At 36.0% G+C, this 20,076-nt stretch overlaps 1 protein-coding gene across 5 annotated transcripts in view; it reads left to right on the plus strand.

Annotated features, from left to right (window-relative positions):
- Nucleotides 1-20,076, plus strand: part of UNC13C (unc-13 homolog C) — a 627,591-nt gene that overhangs the window by 388,919 nt on the left and 218,596 nt on the right. The window lies entirely within an intron of this gene.

Here is a 20,076-nt window from a genome sequence, read left to right on the forward strand (position 1 = left end):
TAACAGAAAACAAAGCAGGACATTATTCCCTAAGACCCACTTAGATCAAGAATTATTGCACTCTAGTGTTGCTGTTTTCTCATGAACCTTAGGAGCTAAAAATGACCTTACAATCATGAAATTTAATTATGCATGAGATGAGCTATTAATAACAATGATTACTTATTAATTTCAAGCTTTGATAGTGAATCTTTATATGAAAACTATTTCTTAAAAGTTATCAGAAGTCACCAAGAAAACATAACAAAGCGTACCAACTCCCATACATCTTATATTCAAAGCAAACCAAACAGATCCTCTCCTATATGGTTCACATTTTCTTCCTTTTCTGCCTTTTTTTTTCAATAAAGCTTTCCTGTTACTATATTCACATGTTCCAGCTCTACCTACGCTGACAGTCTCAATTTAAATACTATTTATCTATAAAGATGTCTTTTTATTTTTTTTATTGATTTATTTTTCAAACATAAAATTTATTGTCAAATTGGTTTCCCTACAACACCCAGTGCTCATTCCAACAGGTGCCCTCCTCAATACCCATCACCCACCCTCCCCTCCCTTCCACCCCCCATCAACCCTGTTTGTTCTCAGTTTTTTTTTTTAATTTTTTTTAATGTTTATTCATTGAGAGACAGAGAGAGACAAAGCGTGAGCAGGGGAGGGGCCGAGAGAGACGGGGAGACACAGAATGTGAAGCAGGCTCCAGGCTCTGAGCTGTCAGCACACAGCCTGATGCGGGGCTCGAACTCACAAACTGCGAGATCATGACCCGAGCCGAAGTCAGACGCTCAACTGACTGAGCCACCCAGGTGCCCCTGTTCTCAGTTTTTAAGAGGCTCTTATGTTTTGGCTCCCTCCCTCTCTACCTTTTTTTTTTTCTTCCCCTCCCCCGTGGTCTTCTGTTAAGTTTCTCAGGATCCACATAAGAGTGAAAACATGGTATCTGTCTTTCTCTGTATGACTTATTTCACTTAGCATAACACTCTCCAGTTCCATCCACGTTGCTACAGAGGGCCATATTTCATTCTTTCTCCTTGCCACATAGTATTCCATTTTGTATGTAAACCACAGTTTCTTTATCCATTCATCAGTTGATGGACATTTAGGCTCTTTCCATAATTTGGCTATTGTTGAGAGTGCTGCTATAAACATTGGGGTACAAGTGCCCCTATGTATCAGCACTCCTGTATCCCTTGAGTAAATTCCTAATAGTGCTATTGCTGGGTCATAGGGTAAACAATCAACAAAACTAAAAGGCAAACAATGGAATGGGAAAAGATATTTGCAACTGACATATCGGACAAAGGGCTAGTATCCAAAATCTATAAAGAACTCCCCAAACTCCACACCCGACAAACAAATAATCCGGTGAAGAAATGGGCAGAAAACATGAATAGACACTTCTCTAAAGAAGACATCCAGATGGCCAACAGGCACATGGAAAGGTGCTCAACGTCGCTCCTCATCAGGGAAATACAAATCAAAACCACACTCAGATATCACCTCACGCCAGTCAAAGTGTCTAAAATGAACAAATCAGGAGACTATAGATGCTGGAGAGGATGTGGAGAAACGGGAACCCTCTTGCACTGTTGGTGGGAATGCAAATTGGTGCAGCCGTTCTGGAATGCAGTGTGGAGGTTCCTCAGAAAATTGAAAGTATAAAGATTTCTTGATAGATCTCACAGTAAATGATTTCTCCTCAGTCTGACCTCTTACTTGGGAATAGTTCCACTTCCTATTATTGTTATTTTTTGCAAGTCTTAGCTTACCTATTACACCATAGGCCCTTTGGAAGAAGGATTTGCATCGGATTCATTTCTGAGAATACCTTTCTTCTTCTTCCCCACCTATATACAGTGCCTTATACTTGTTATATGTTCAGTAATACTGGTGGAATGAATGAATTCAAAATAAATATTGAAAAGTTTCTAAAGGGAAAATGCAAATGATTCAAGAAATTATAGCTACTGTGGCTAGAGAAGTTGAGAAACCAAATTTTAATTTTATTTAAATGGCCACATTTGACTAGTGGCTTTATGTTGAAAAACACAGCTCTGGAACTTAGAGCTACTATTGAAAATTCACACTGTTTACAACACTTGAGTTGGACCAGCTCCACTAGGATAAGATCCCCTGGATTGTACAAGTGTAGGATTGACTCTTAAGTTTTCCACTCAAGGCTTATCTCACCCTAGTTCCAGACCTGCGTTCCAGTAAATATTAACAAGTGTTTCTTACCACTGATACTTTGCCTTATATTGTTTTGTCTCCATTAAGCCACAGATGGCCCATTACTTGAAACTTTTATTACTTGAAACTCATTATTCAAGAACAGTATTATCTGTAGAATGGATTGTTCACAGATCTAAGAAATGTCCTTTTTACTATTGTGAGAGTCAGGATGTGTTTGCTTTTACCGTCCCTGTGCCTTGGTAGTTTGTTCACTATCAGACCTTCTTTATATAATCAAGTCAAATGTAATCTCTTCTGTGAAACAATACATGGTACTTTGTGTATTTACTTCTCCTGACAAAATGGGATTTGAGTACTGGTTAAGCAGTGTTAACCTAAACAAGTTGTTTAACTTGCCTAAGCCTCACTTCTTCTCCCAACACCTGCTCCTGACAACCAATTCCTGTTTGTTATCTTAAAATCTCCTTAATGAGTGCCTGCTGTATGCCTGGTATTTACATTCAATGCAGATAATTTTTGCAGCAAGGGAGATTTGGTTTTCTGTTATATAAAATAGATCTAGGTCAATAATTACATAAGCAATTGTGTTAAATGTCTGTCATGACTGCAAAGCTCCTGTTTTAGAAACTGAAACAGAGTAGGCATTTGTTAAACAGAACTTTTTAATATGATTCTTCTATTATTATTAAGGTTGAGCAGTCTTTTTCATTAAGTCCAGAGAATAAATGAGTCAGTATGGCATTACTGTGCTGAACAACTATAAATTTATTTCAACTATAGTTTTTTAATTAAAAATAACAGCACAACAACTATAATCCTCTCTTCCATTTGTCGTTAGAATCATCTCTTTCATGAAATAATGATTTGTTCAAATATACCTTATAAGGACCTACCAGAGCTACAAATGAAGGAAAAAAAAGGGTTTTGTCTAATTACAAGTGATAAAGTTGTGTTTTTACATCCACAAGAAAATTACATAAATAGACAGTGTAGGTTAAAGGATTATGAACCAAAGAAAAGTTGAATTTTGAATGTTGGTTCCACCAGTTGAACGGTGGGGTATTACCTTTTTATTTCATTTTAATGTTGTTAGTTTTGAACTGCAGTAATTTCAGGCAAGGTTAATTTGGAGATTTTTCTCCCTCAACAGAAATAATGCCTTTGCTGAATTCCTTTGTTTTCTTTACTTGCTTATTGCAAGCCACATTTACAACTAAATTGGTAATTGACTATTTGGATCACTGTTCTTCCCTATGCAACAGTAAATTCATAAGTAACGATTCAGGCATTAATAAGAAGCCATATAATTTAAAAAAATGCACCAACAATTTTATGTTTACCCAATGAATTGATAAGTCCAGAAGGAAATACTAGATGGGTGCTATCAGCTGTAAAATTAAAGATAGGATATGGAGAAAGCATAGCATTCCTTTGGTTATTTGCTGATGAGTTAATCTAGTTTGAGATTCTTAGATTTTCCTTTTCTATTTTTTATTGATTAAATTTTCACTGATTTATATTTCCTCTATTGGGTGAATGAGCAATGAAGAAAAGTGCCCCTTGGATCAGTCAACTTGCATGCCTCAAAGAGGAAATAAAGGGGAAAACCAAAAGGATATGAGGGCCTGTCCTTTTCTAGTTATCGATCTTAACATTTTCTACTATTTTAAAGAAAATGATGGTTGTATTAGAATCTCTGATTAGTCAGAGATCCTCAGCATTGACTGCATACTCTACTCATGTTTTTAATGGTGATAAGAAATAATACACAACATTTGTTTCTTATGAACTCATTGGTTGTATTGAATGCCATTGAATTTTTCTATGTCATTATCACTGGTATATTATGGCAATGCTATAGAGCTAACACATGGCATTTCTATAAACAGCATTTATTTAGTGCTTTCATCAACTACTTGAATCTCCCTCTATGCACAGATTAAAAAAAAAAAAAAAACCAGTAGGAAGTGGAAGTCAACTGATACCTGATCCTTTTACTGACCCCATTTAGCATGGCTGTTAAACATTGATAAATAATCAGCTTTAGAAAAACAGCACCCTAGTGACTGTCTGTTTTTGCTAAGTCTCACATAAATTTTGGAAACTTGAATTACCCTCAAGCAATTTAGCTCACTACATATAATCAATAAATTCCTCACAAGGAAATACAGACAATTAGGCATACAGTTTGCTTACTTGCATTAAGCCTAGAGAAAAAATAGCCCTTGAAATCTCTAAGGCTCCTTTCAGTTCTACAACTCTTGGACTGTGAGCAGTCTCACAGTTATATCGTATCATGACAACATTTGCAGGTACCTCAATGCTAATTCTTCTCAAATTACCCCTGACTCTATCTTGACTTTTAATCTACTTTTGACAAAATAGGAATTTAGTGTTTTCTAGTTGATCCTTCTGATATCTAAAACGACATTTGTCATCTTTTTATTTATAGATTTCATTGTACAAGTCAGTACTCCAAAGACTATTTACAGCTTTTGATCTATACTAAGAATCTTTCACCTTAGTATCTGGATAAGGTATAAGCATGTAAATTTCTTATAAGTAGCATAATAAATCTAAATTAAAAAAAATACAATTGACACAAGCTTAAAAAACAAAATATCAATCTTCATTAGAATGTAAATGTCCATTAATTATTTTTTTACTTGGAATGATTATCAACCATTTGTAGGAAATGTATAGAACAGATGCCCTTAGGTCCAGTAAAACACTACCCATCCTCCCTTCTTGTCATCAACATGCCGCTCTGTTAAGTTCCCAAGTTGAATAAACATATCCAACTCATCTCAAAATTCTTTTGATGGTCTGAGGCTTGTCAGTAGTTCTAGTTAACTAGTCTCTTGTGGATAAGACATCTTACAGAAAGTTTCAATGTGATATAATGAAATTATAGGTCTTACAACTCTGTTTGGTATCTCTAATCTTATTTCCATGGGAAATTACTGGATTCTCATGATTTACCTATGGTTTTACTCCAGTTTTTTACTCCTTAATAATGGTCATATGTCATATTGGTGGGTTTTATCTTATTTGTACCTGTTCTCAGTAATCTCCTTTTATTAAGAGCCCAGAGTACTTCTTAAATTCTTATTTTGAAAAATATCTTAAGAAAAACTCATAAACACTTAGGTTTTAAAAAATAATGAGAGACACCTGGGTGGCTCAGTCAGTTAAACATCTAATTCTTGATTTAAGCTCAGGCCATGATCTTACAGTTCATGACAGCACAGAGCGTGCTTAGGTTCCTCTCTCTCTCTCTCTCTCTCTCCCCTGATCCTGCTCTCTCTGTCTCTCTCTTTTTGTTTCTCTCTCACAAATAAACTTTATCCATTCATCAGTTGATGGACATTTAGGCTCTTTCCATAATTTGGCTATTGTTGAAAGTATTGTTGTTTATATACACAATGGAATACTACTTGGCAATGAGAAAGAATGAAATATGGCCTTTTGTAGCAACTTGGATGGAACTGGACAGTGTTATGCTAAGTGAAAAAAGCCCTACAGAGAAAGACAGATACCATATGTTTTCACTCTTATGTGGATCCTGAGAAACTTAACAGAAGACCATGGGGAGGGGAAGAAAAAAAAAAAGGTTAGAGAGGGAGGGAGTCAAAACATAAGAGACTCTTAAAAACTGAGACTAAACTGAGGGTTGATGGGGGTGGGAGGGAGAATAAACTGAGGTGATGGGCATTGAGGAGGATACCTGTTGGGATGAGCACTGGATGTTGTATGGAAACCAATTTGGCAATAAATTTCATTTTAAAATAATAATAAATAAATAAACTTTAATAAATAAGTTATTTACTTAAAGCTATTTAATTTTACTTGTTTTTAAATTGATGTAAGTGGAATCATACTGAATATGCTCTTCTGTGTCATGGTCTTTTTCCTTGGCATTATGTATTTCAGATTTATATGTGCTGTATGTCACAGTTTATTTTAGGTTGAGTCCCTAGAAATAGATTCCGAGGTGGAGAATCACATGCAGTTCTACCTAAGAGTGCTCTAAAGCAGTGCTGTCCAATGGAAATTTATGTAATAGTGAAAGTGTTCTATATCTACACTGCCTTATATAGTGGCCATAGACTATAGCCACATATGACTATTGACTATTTGAATTAATTTAACTTTTTAAATGTTTTATTCATTTACTTTTGAAAGAGAGAGAGTGTGCAAGCAGGGGAGGGGCAGAGAGAGAGAGAGAGAGAGAAGAAGACAGAGAATCCGAAGCAGGTTCCAGGCTCCGAGCCATCATTGCAGAGCCTGACACAGGGCTCGAACTCACTAACTGTGAGATCATGACCTGAGCTGAAATCAGATGCTTGACTGACTGAGCCACCCAGACTCCCCTTGAATGAATTTAAATATAAATTTAAAGATCTTCATGTAGCTAATGGGCTACGGTATTTGACGACACAGCTCTAGAGAGACATCTATAAGGAAGCAAGAAAGGCAGGATCCAGCAGGTGGAGAAGCTGACTTACAATATGATTATATACGAGAGTTCACTTAATCCTACAGGAAGGCCTGGAGGTGGGATTGCTTTTTAGAACTGACCCCAGTAGAGGCAGAGTAACAGAGCTATGGTATCACAGCATAAGCTGATCATTAGTACTGCATTTTAGAAGAGGGAGTAACTTGGGTGAATCAGTTCCTTGCTTCTGAGTGCAATTCCCAGTAAAGAACACATCTATACTCTTTCAGCAGCTGCTATTACCAGCAGCAAGGGAATTGTGCTTGGCCCTAAAGAGGGAATCTGAGCAGAACACCACAGTATCTACTGCACAGTTGGCCATTCACTTTCAGTACTCTATGAAAATTCCATTATACAAATAAATCACAATTTATATATTCTGCAGATGATAGAGAGTTGGGTTGTTTCCAGTTTGAGGAAGTATGGCTATTGTAGACAGTGCTTCTCTAGACATTTCTGTAGATGGCTCCTGGTGAATGAATGGAAAAGTGTCTCTAGGGTATATACCTATAAGTGGAATTATTAGGAGTTAGCATATCTTTATAATTGATTTTATAAGATAATGTAAAGCTGTGTTATAAAATGATTGTGTATTTTACAAATCACAACTCTTCATTCAGCATCTCAGTTGTGTCAGCTGAGAGGCTTACTCAGAATATCTATTCAACCATTCAGCAGGTTGGACTTTGTAACATCATCTCCCTCCCCCAAGCCCCTGAATAAAGTGTTAAAATAACTTTTACCCAACAGTGGTTAGCAGAGTTCTAAGACAACTCTCAATGAGTCATGCTCCTGTATAATGCTTTTCCCTGAAGTGTGGGAAGAATCTGTGACTTGCTTCTAGCCAACAGAATATGGCAAAACAAACAAACAAAACACATAAACCTAAAACAGAAATTTAAACCCATGATTAGATTATGTTATGTAGTAAATGCAAAAGGGTTTTACAGATTAATTAAGGTCGTTAATCAGTTTGGCTGTGAATAAATGAAAAGAGGGATTAAACTGGGTAGACCTCCTAATTGGTGACCCTTTAAAATGAAACTTGGCCCTTTTCTGCATTTGGAGGACAAGTTTCTCTGGGTTCTACAGATAGAAGGAAATGAATTCTGCCAACAGTCACATAGACATGCTTCAGATGTGATCCCATCCTGAGGACCCTGAGCCTCAGATGAGATCCCATTCCTGGCTGACACCTTGGTTACAGCCTTGTGGGACACTGAGCAGAGTACGCAGCTATGCCAAGCCTGGATGCCTGACCCATAGAAACTGTCAGACAATAAATGTCTGCTATTTAAAGCTGCTAAAACTAGGGTAATTTGTCACAAAGCAACAGAAAACAAATACACCTGCTTAGCAAAATTTCTGTGACTTTCTAATTCCCTCTATTTCATTTCCTTGGGTTCTTCATATTTGGAGAGAGAGACATTACTATTTCTTTTTTTTTTAAGTTTATTTATTTTGAGAGAGAGAGAAGGTGGGGTGGGGGGTAGAGAGAGAGAGAGAGAGAGAGTCTCAAGAAAGCTCCACACTGCCCAATGTGGAGCTCGAACTCACGAAACGTGAGATCATGACCCTGAGCCAAAATCAAGAGTCAGATGCTTAACCAACTGAGCAACCCAGGCCCACTATTATTTCTTAGGAGAATTTTTAATCCATTGAAAAGAGACAGTATACTTCAAATTGTTGCAGTGTAATATCCAGTTGTAACTGCTTCTTTTAACAGTTATATTCCCTTTTTGAAAGAAATTATCAATTTGAAGGATAAAATATTTAAAAATCACTTTCCTGAAACTTCTAAGAATAGCTAAGCTTGAGAAGATAAAATGTAAGGATTTTCACTGTGCTTCAAGATTCCTTTAAAGACAGAAAGGGTTTTAGAAGATAATGACAGAAACAAAAGGAAAATGTGGATGATACCTAAAACATATCCAGAAAAGCCTACAGAGAGTTCACATTTATAAAAAGCAATGGGGTTGTATTAATTCAGATAAAACCATCTGCTTAGAAAAATAAACTCAAATATGAGTCATGTTTTATTCTTACTCATGTAAAATCTGTAAAACTGGATGCTCTTGAATATACAAGTGGTTCTTCCTGTCACACTTTGGATTCTCTGAAAGCAGAGCCTACAAAAGGAACTTGTCATAGTTTATTTGAGATGTGACCCTAGAAAGAGAAGTTTAATAGGTGGAGAAACAGAAGATGTGGAAATCAGAAAAGCAATAAAAGGTGCTAGAATGAGCTTTTGTCTATGTTGTCAGTTGAGGCTCTGTTCCCTTGGGAGTCTAGTGGGAAACCACATAGAACATACCTCACAATTATTCCAATGGAGGGTGGGAGTGTAGTGGGTTGAATAGTGTCTCCCCAAAAGATATGTCCACCCAGAACCTCAGAGTGTGACCTTATATGGAGCAAAGACCTTTGCAGATATAATTAAAATAAGCATCTAGAGATAAGAGTAAGGTTTTAAATCCAATTACAGATGTTTTAATAAGAGGCAGGAAAGAAGACAACAGACACAGAGAAAGAACATATAAATATAGAGGCAAAGGTTGGAATTATGCATATGCAGACCAAAGACTGTCATAGGTTGGCCAGTCATCAAAAGTTAGGAGAAGGACATGGAAGAAATTCAACCTTTAGAAAGAGGCAACCCAGCCAACATCCTGATTTTGGACTTAGCTCCAGAACTGTGAAAGAACACAGTTCTGTTTAAACCTGCCACGTCTGTGGTATTTTGTCACGGTAGCCCTAGGAAGCTAATACAGGAGACTGAGCTATTGACCCTTTTCACACCTCTGGGCCACTTGAATGTGCACAGAATGGCTACCTGTGATTTTATAAGAGCCCCAAGCAGCAAAGCAGAGAGACATTGCAGCAAGTGCTTCATTTGGGACTCTGGCAACGTACATGGAATTGCTCACCAGAGATGCATTGATATCAGGTGTGCTGAAGGAATATGACCCTGTATCCACAAACACCTTATTCAGTCTTCCAGCAGCGTTTTAGAGAACCAAGTCCCTTTCTTCTTATGATTCTACCATCTTAAACATGATAGTAAAGTGGCTGTGCTTTTGCACAGCAAACTAGAAGAAAAGAGCATAGAGGATTATGTGTGCAAGGTTAGTATGCTATAGCACTTCTGCTAACATTCTACTGGCTAGCACTCGGTTACATTTCCACAACTACCTGCAAAGGAGGGTGGGAAATAAAGTTGTTCTGCTTACCTTTTGCTGTGTAACAATACCAAATCTCAGTGGCTAAAAAAATTATCTTGTTTATTAATCTATGTCTGCTATTTGGACAGGACCCAGTTGGGATGGCTTATCTCTGCTCCATGCAGCACTAACTGAGATGGCTCTATTAGAGCTCAGGTTTGGGGGTGGGGGGTGGCGGCAGAGGTCCACTTCCAAGATGGCTTACACACATAGCTGGAAAGTTGGAAACAGCTGTCATCTTTTAGATGAAAGCTTCTGAAGGCTTAGCTGAAGGTGATATCAAGGAACCTTAGTGTATTTCCTTGTGGGCCTCTCCATAGATTGATTACGTTTGTCTCAAGTGTAAATTGCACTGACTCCCAACACCTTACAAAATTATTTTCCTATTATAGTTTCAGGTTCATGCTTGAGTTTCAAAATCACTCTAAATTATGTCCAGATGCAAATGAAGCTCTGTTGGTCCCATTTCTGAAGTGTGGTTCCTCTTGATCTAAATATCTGGAAACTACACAGCCATGTTGTGTGCCCCCCCCAACCACATGCCCGATATACAGTGGTGACATGGAAATAGTATAACAGAAACAGATATTTCTGTTCAAAAATAGGCACATGACAGTCACTTGTCCATAGAAATTCTGAAATGTAGCTAGGAACACGTTGTCAGTTCTTACTTGGAGCTTAGTCCTGCTGTCTGGAAATTATTCTCTTTGACTCTTGGCTCCATTTTCTGGGCTTTTAGCCTTGACCCTACGTCATTTATCCTTCTTCATTGTTACAACTGAGTAGCCTTCTAGTCTACTTCTTGCCCATAGAAGTTTAGAGATTCAAAATCCTCTTTTCATTTTATACTAACTTAATTCCTTTCTGTCCAGACTGATACAATTTATTTCAAATATCTGTAAGCATTCCATTAGACAAAAATAGCACTCATGTTTCTTTCTGAGACAGACCTTCTCTATCTTGGACGGAAAATTATGGGCTATAGGACAATGAACTTAAGATTCATAGAAGTCTTTCTGTCTAGTGGAAATGAACTATAAGGCACAACTTCCTTAAGATTCTTAGAAACTCTACTAGGTATACCTTAAATATTCATAAAGCTCTCAGAAAACTTGCTTTGGACCTAGATATTTTTCATGATCTTAGAGTCATACCAGTAAAGCACCCTGGATTTGATATGTTCCCTGAAGCTATCTCTCACATTGAAAGCCTTGCGTTCTGGAGGGGTTAAGGATGAAAAAGTTTTATTTTTGAACCCAGGAAATCCTGGTTTCTCTATATTTCCTATAAATTCTGCTTGGAAAATGATGTATTTGGTTTTTAGCTCCCTTCTTTTTTCCAGCTATTATCTTACTCTACATGGGCGTAAGAAACCACTGGACATGTTCATTCTACTAAATCCACTAGCTCACATTATATTTTCTACTTCCTGCATTTATTGTAGGTAACAATGTTGAAAATTTTCCCCACTAAATAATAGGAGTCACCTTCTAGCTGGCCTAAACAATTTCCTCATTGACCTTCAAGTTCTCATAGGCAAGTCCTCTGATTTCGTTAATAACCTTCTTGAAATTCTTCTAGCTTCTGCCTACCACCACTTAGTCCCAGATCATTGCCTCATGTTTTAAGTTTGTGTTACATTAATGACCCACTTCGAGTATCAAATTCTGTTCCAGTTATCCATCTTGAGTACCAAACCTCCCCAAAACTTAATGGTTTAAGACAATAACAATAGCTTACTTCAGTCACAAATAAGCAATTTGAGCAGGGCTGGGTGGTAAAGTCTCATTTCTGCTCTATGTGGAGATGGAAGGTCTACTTCTCACATGCTTACTCATATGGCTAGCAAGTTGGTGCTGGCTGTCAGCTGGGAACTATACCACATCTGCCGGTTGGTTCTTCTCCATGTGGACCTCTCCAAAGAGTACTTTAGCATTTTCACAGTTCACTGACTGGATTTCAGGAGCAGGTGGTCCAAAAGACAGGAATTGGGAATTGCCAGCTTCTTAAAACCATCCTGAAAACAGGTCACTTCTGTCATATTCTATTGGTAAAAGTCACCCATATTCAAGGGAAGGAAATAAAGACATACCTTTTAATGGAAAAAATGTCAGATAATTTAAAGTCCTCTTTAATCCTCCACTGTAATGTAACTGTGTACTCAAGGAAAAGGGGAAACTGATTTAGGGAACCGCTATCCAGTTTCTGCCACAATGTATTCCAGTCATTTAAAACAATACCCATATGTTCAGTGGGTATGAAGTTACAGTTACACAAATGAATTAAGATCTAGAGATCTGCTGTACAAAACATAGTGCCTATGGTTAACAATATAATTTGCATTTAAAAATCATTAAGAGGTTAGATCTCATATTAAATGCCTTATCACACGTGGGGTAGGGGAAGAAAGCAAAGGGACATAAGGAAACTTTGGGGAATGATGGATAGGTTTATTACCTTGTTAGTGGTGGTATCATGGAGGTATGCATATGTCCAAACTTATCAAACTGTATATATTAAATATCTGAAGTTTTTGTATATTAATTATACCTCAGTAGAGCTCTTTAAAACAATAACCATATATTTTTAATCAATATCATATCAAATGCTTAAAGCTTATGGGTTATGTTTTCTCTGTAATTATAGTTATAGGCATATAATCAAAGTATATTAAAAAGACACTTGGCATGTGGTTAATTTTTAGGTACAATGTAGACAAGGGATTTTTCTACATGCCTCTTAATTTCCAGGGATTTATGACATTTGGAGAGAGATTATATTTAGAAAGTTTTCCTTATGCTGTAATAAAATCTTCTGTATTGAAAATTTTACTCGCAAGAACTAGGTTTTTCTTAATTACACAAGACAAATCTAATTGATCTTTTAATCTCTTCCTATACCACAGCCCATCATGTATTTGAAGTCAGCTATCTTGGTTCTCTTGAGTTTTGTCTAAGCACTACTAGTTCTTTTATAGGTGTAGTATCTTCAATGGAAAATAAGTGCCAGCCAAATGTGACCGGTTGCATTTTTCCTTTTTGATGTAAGTTTAATTTATATAAAGAGAAGAGGGAAAAACTATTAGTTTACCCACTAAAATAGTTTCATATTCAAGAAAGTTTCTTATGCATCTCTCTAGGGATTCTAATAAGAGTGTTATCAGTTGGGTAAACCATATACCATTGCTATGAATTTAATTAAAGGCAAGTATTCACCTGTTACAATAATAAACATCCTCTTATTGAATATATTCTGCCTATAGACTTGCTAGAAGAATCAGAAACAGAATTGGGTATGTGTGATCCCATTTCAATATTTGAAATCTGAAGTTGAAAAAATTAAATCCTTTTCCAAATTGTACAAGTTAATATCAACCTAAGAGCAAAATATAAGTTTCTGATTCTATGTTCAATGTTTTTTTCTATTACACCATGCTGTTAAGTAATTTGTATATTTAAATCTACATTTAGAGCTATGATACTTTATAGTTATGTATTTATGGATCACTTAACTGTGTATAATCTGTTCAAATTCAAGGAACCATTTAGTGCTGTTAAAAGCCATTGAGAATGTCCAAACATTTTGATATGCAGTTTTGGCAATTTAAAGGTCAAGATATTTTGGACTTGTTGAAATTGAAAGGACCTAGTAAAGATTATTCAGATATCTTGCTGCAGTAAAAATGAATTATTCTAATATATGCATTTTTTCTTTCTAGCTAGATTAGCATAGTGTTAATTTTCAGTAATTAATCTTATTTAAGACCACTAGTTGCTCGATTTTTGCTCTCAGCAACGTATGCTTAGTTATTTCAGTAGATCAGTAATTTCCTAATGACTGTTAATTTAGAATGTAATGTTTTAGAAATGGATCTAACAGAGGAGTTTATCAACACTTGGAAGAGGCACCACATAAACATCCAGAAAGATATTCCATCTCCTCTTAAAATTAGGGAACTATATGTAGTTGAAAATTTCTCAGATGTAAAGGTAAAACAGGAGTCTTTTGTTATCATGACAAAATGTAAAATCTAGCAAATCCTTAACTGATATTGATACCTAAAAGGAATTCTATCACTCTTCTTCCTAAGCAAATAAGGCCTATTTTTACCTGACTCAATTACAAGTCAGTACTTGGGTCCTGACTCTTCCTACGAATATGAGGATTTCAGAAGAATATATCTGTATGTTTAAGTCCAGATTCCCAGGCTATACATCCATTTACTCTGATTTTATAGCTCTGCACCAGAGGCTCTAAAGTCATATGTATTTCTTATAAGTAACCCAGATGATTCTGATGTACATGATGTATGGACAGACTTAGAAAACATTGGTCAGTAGCTTCTTTGAATATAGTTTCATATTTCACTCCTTAGTGTGTTTCTTATAGATTCTCAGTGTTGCAGTTTACATGGCCCTGGATTTAAAAAGCCAATTATACAACAATTCATGGAATCAGAATATATGCTCTGCCCCAGCTGTCCCAGAAAGGCAAAGGTAGCACAACTTTATTTACACTGAAAGATTGGTTTTCTGATTCATGGTATGGCCAGAATACTAAAGACTATTCATTAAATGTACGATCAAAATCCATCTCATTCATCCCAATTTTCCAAAATCTCTCCCATTCATTTCCAGAGTTTAAGTTACTTAATATATATCAGTAAAATTTGGTGAGAGAAGAAGGCATCTCTGATAGTGACATTAAAGAGTACTAGCAGAAAATACTTTTAAAGTTGGTAGATCAAAGATGATGAACTTGGAAATGGTTGAAGTAAGTGATGAACTGAACTTTGCCAGAGGCAAAAAAGAAAAATAATAATGGGAAGTATTGATACCATCTTTAAAAGGATGCCCCATTATATAGATATAGAGAGAGACTTAGATCATCAATTAAAATTATTAATGTTTCCATTTAGCATTGGCTCTCAAACTTTTTAAATTATAAACCCTGTCATAAGCTCTATTAATCAGTAACTTAATTTGCTTCTTTATGACTTAGCAAACAAAATCCAACTCTATCTTCTTTTTAACTGGAATAATTTTTAACTCAGTGAGAAAGGGGTCAGAGCAAAGCAGGCTCCCTGGAGAACATGAAGTTTATAAGGTTTGGGTGTTCTGATTTTTAGGACCTTACATGACCTCAAATGGGCCACTTTTAATTTTTTTAATGTTTATTTTTGAGAGAGACAGAGGACGAGCCAGGGAGGAGCAGAGAGAGAGGGAGACACAGATGCAAAGCAGGCTCCAGTTTCCGAACTGCCAGCACAGAGCCTGACACGGGGCTCAAACTCATGAACTGTGAGATCATGACCTGAGCTGAAGTTGGACACTTAACTGACTGAGCCACCCAGGTGCCCCTTGGATGGACCACTTTAAACCATGTCAGCCTTAGTTTTCTCATCTCTAGAATGCAGAAATTACAATAGTTGTCTGTAGCCTTTTCAGTAGTACAATGTAATTAAAGAACAAAGGAAAGAGGTACAGTGGTGGTCTATGAGCTCTTGGCAAAAGCTGAGAAGTGAGACAAAATATTTGCATTTACTTATGGCTTTCTGTTTCTGTTTCACCTTCCTCTGGACCAAAATCAATGTTTGTTCCAGCACTTCTAGCACTCTGACCAGACATTTAAATCTCTTTTCCTGCTTTTACTGTGCCTCAGTAACACATCCAACACCATTTCCTTGATTTCCTTTTTTTCCCTAAGTTTTATTTATTTATTTATTTATTTATTTATTTATTTATAGAGAGAGAGAGAGAGAGAGAAAGAGAGCAAGTAGGGGAGGGCTAGAGAGAGAATCCCAAGCAGGCTCTGCACTGTCAGTGCAGAGCCCAACACGGGGCTCAAACTCATCCTTAGATCATGACTTGAGCCGAGGTTGGAGTCCTTATCCCACTGAGCCACACAGGTGCCCCCAAGTCTTTATTACTTACTCCTCCTCTTCTCTCAGGGTAGAAATTCCTATCTATTCTTTCTCACTTATCTGCAAGACTCTATGGCCTGACTTGGAAGAAGCCATGTTCTTCATTCGTTTGACGCCATTTGTCCCCACATACACTGAATTCCATTCTCTCCCATTTCAACAGGGGCCTCACTACCCCATCTAGGTCTATCTTTCATAAAATTGTATTATTTTCCTTTTTTTGATTTATTTTCCCCAGTGTCTTCCTTCTTGCCAAATATTCTTCCTCTCTTTGAGGAATCTTATTTACTCCATAATTTCAGCTACCACATATATCCTGGAATTCTTCTAGCTACATCAGCAGTCCAGAATATTGCTTTAAATTCCAGACTGATCTACATAATTACTTTCTGGATAGTTCCACTTGATTTTTCCCTCTCTCTCTTCTTTCTCACCACTTAGGCAATGAGTTCTATCAACTTATTAATCATTTCATAAGTAGTTTCATAAATCTACAATTTTCCTTAGTACCTATTTCATAAGTTTAACTTCTCTTAAACTTCCTACGACTGCCAAATCATTTAAACATAAATGTAGTTAAGTAAGTAGACTCAAGTTTGAAATCTTCTAATGGTCCTCATCTAATATGGTTTAAATGTTAATTCCTTGATGTGACACACAAGATCCTAAAAGATTTAACCCATATCTCTGTAGACTTTTGTTTCCCAAAGTATGTTCGGAGGAAGATTTATTCTGTGGAAAGTTTTACAAGATGGGATATTGGGAGTACAAGGGGAATAGAGGGCTTTGTAAATTGCAAATATATTTGAGAAACTCATGTTCCATTGTTAGCCCTCAGCATAGCGGTTTTCAAACTAGTCTCTGAACTAGGAGCACCAGCATTACTAGAAACTTCATTATGTATGCAGATCCTCAGGTCTTACCCTACACTTGGTGAATCAGCAACTCTGGGAAAGGGACCAACAGTCTGTGTATTAGCAAGCCTTCCTAACAATGCTGATAAAACACTAAAGTTTGAGTACCACCATCTTAGAGAATCACAATGCACATTAGCATGTTACTCCAGGATATCTAGAAATAATCTGTTTAACTTTGTTTTAAGCAAGTATTTTCTCAATTTGTTTGAGCATGGACTGTGTTTATGTGTGTGTATAACTAATACTAACTTTCAATAGAATGAATGTTAGAGAAACACCCTTTGTCAGAAGCTTGTAGCCTCAGATTACTAATAATTGCCTAATTATGTATCTGTTGTGTAGTTTTGCATTTAAATATCCCCTTACTTTACTAAATTTCTTCCCCCAACTTTTGTCTAGCCAACTCCTTAGAGGAAATATTTCAAAATTTTATGCTTATTAAACAAATACATGGAATGCCACAGCCATATTTTATAACAAGCTTAGAAGTGTTGTGCAAGTTCCACATTAATATGAAGATGGCATCTGTTATTTCAACACTTTCTTTTTTGCATGTAATGGTTATCTCTATGTTGATCTCTTCATGAAATATTTTCATATTTTCTCATTTGATACTATAAAAGTATAGTGTATATCTTATCAGCTTGTCTATTAAAGCTTTTCTGTATTGAAATATTCTTTATAAAAGTGACCATTGGAGGGGCACATGGGTAGCTCAGTCTATTAAGTGTCTGACTTCTGCTTAGGTCATGGTTCATAGGTTCGAGCTCTGTGCTGGGCTCTTCATTGAAGATATGGAGCCTGATTGGGATTCTCTCTCTCCCTTTCTCTGTGCCTGTCCCCTGCTCACTCTTTGTCTGTCAAATAAGCAGACTTAAAAAAGTGACCATTGGAAACGGTGACCCCACATGCTGGCTACTTTCCATTTTCACAAATTCTCTCCCATTATACTCTCACAGTCTTTCAAGTCTCTTTCCTCAATAATCTATTAAGAAAATAGTATTTAGTCACTGTAATTCTAATTATCATAATTAAAATTGATCTGTTCAGTTATATTTTTATAAACTGATTATATTCTCATTTGTTCATTGTCGTTAATGAGTTTATCATTATATATTATCTTACATAGTATAAATATTATAAAATATATTTTATTATGAGAAATATTAATTTGTAAGAGTTTCAGTAAATATTAGCGACTTATTACCAGATTCCTGAATTTCCACTACATTACCTTAATTTTTCTGATCATAAGCTCAAATGTAATAGATTTCTAAGATATTAATAATATGCTTCTTAGAAAAAAATAATTCTTAAGAAATCTGGTAAATATTCCAGTATACATGATTCTGCCCCATCCTTTCAAACATGCAGTCTTTTAAAGTGCATTATTAAATTAGGGAAAGCTTGGTTTCTTATAATGTCGTGTGATTTGTAAAAACTTAATGATTCAACATCCAGTTTGGTTTATTCTGGTTCAACATAAAGAATTTGATGAAAAATGGTACCATCTATAATCTTCTGACGTCATAATAAAAAGTGATGAGAGTATAATGTGTGACAGCTAAGGAACTTTGGAATTAATGCCTATTCAACTATGTTATTTTTTCCTTCTTTCCACATTATTCTTTGCAGAATGACAAATGTTGGACAGGTCATCTATAGTCATTTCTTTTTTTTTTTTTTTTTTTTATTTATATATGAAATTTATTGTCAAATTGGTTTCCATACAACACCCAGTGCTCATCCCAAAAGGTGCCCTCCTCAGTACCCATCACCCACCCTCTCCTCCCTCCCACCCCCCATCAACCCTTAGTTTGTTCTCAGTTCTCAACAGTCTCTTATGCTTTGGCTCTCTCCCACTCTAACCTCTTTTTTTTTTTTTTTTTTTTTATCAGCAATATAGTCATTTCATTTAATCACATTACTTGAAAAAAATGAGACATATAGTTGGGCTAAATATGCATCATGATGATTAATTACAGTATTAATCAAGTTAAAATACATTTGACAAACAAATCCTGTGGCCATCAGAACTAATTTCATTTAAAACCTTTATAAATATCTACCAGGTTCTCCCAACTTCTAAATACATCATAGAGGAAGAAATCTATTGAGCTTAATGTAATAAGTAAATAATCACATTATTGTGACAGTAATAAAATCTTGTTCACAAAATAAAGATGAATTTAAACAGAAAATGTAACTTGAAAGTACAAAGCTGGATATTTTTAAGCCTGTATTTCTGACTAATTTTCTTCTTGAAGATCTTCTGATGTACCTTGATGTACCTCCGGGATTGAAAGAGGAAGGCTGCCAAGAAGTTTCAAGTGGTTATTAGGGACCAGATATACAAGGTTCTTAAGAACCTTTGGAGAGTACTTATAGTTTATTTTGGAAATTTGAAGTAATTTGTGCCAGCCACTAATTTTGGACTAATTGAGCACTCCAACATTTAATATCTGTTGCATTTTGAGCATAAAGGTAAATCAGCAGCACTTGGAAGTACCTTGGGAAAGTATATGTCCCTAAAGGTACATTATAGTCTGTGTACAGAGGTCTCTAATAGTAAGTGGATTCAACATAGGGCTGTATTTTAACTTCAGGGAGAACAATAACGTGGTAATGACTCGTTCAGATCTGGTTGCAAGTCTTGGGCAGCATTAGAAAGTATGCATACAACCATTTGGCAGAGGGTGGCTGATCTTTGGATGAGATGTTGGAAATGGCAGTAGTTTGGGCCAAATAAAATCTGATATACCTTTTATACCAGAGAACCCATGAATTTCCTGAGCCACAAATTGAGGTTTTCAGATATCCTGGACCTATAAGCTTACAAATCATTTGATAAAAATAATTAGGGAAGCCCTATGCTTTCTATGATCCCTATGGTCTGTGTCTTTGTCTTTTTTGCCTAATTATTTAAAGTAAATGTAAAGAAGTGCTCGAAGAATACCCACCAAACAAAAGAATTTTATGTGTTGAGTATGAAGGTAATATGTGAAACATTCAAGATTGTTATTGTACTTTGTTCATCTCAATGTAAATTTAGATCATCCTGGACAACACTCTCTAGAGCTTGAGAATTCATGAAGCACGATAAATCAAGGATTCAAATATGATTTAAACACACACACACACGAAAGATAGACTTACATACTTTTCATTTAACTAGATGCATTTGTGGGTGGAATAAGAGTGTTCCAGACCATTCATGGAACATTTATATACTGTAGAATTTAACGGTACTGGCTTGAGTTCTGCCCACTTACCACCAATGTGACTGTGAACAAAATATTTAGGCAGGATAAATTTCACACA

Source organism: Puma concolor, chromosome B3 (assembly GCF_028749965.1).
Source record: "Puma concolor isolate L17-30 chromosome B3, mPumCon1.1.hap2, whole genome shotgun sequence".
In the NCBI taxonomy this organism is placed as follows: domain Eukaryota; kingdom Metazoa; phylum Chordata; class Mammalia; order Carnivora; family Felidae; genus Puma; species Puma concolor.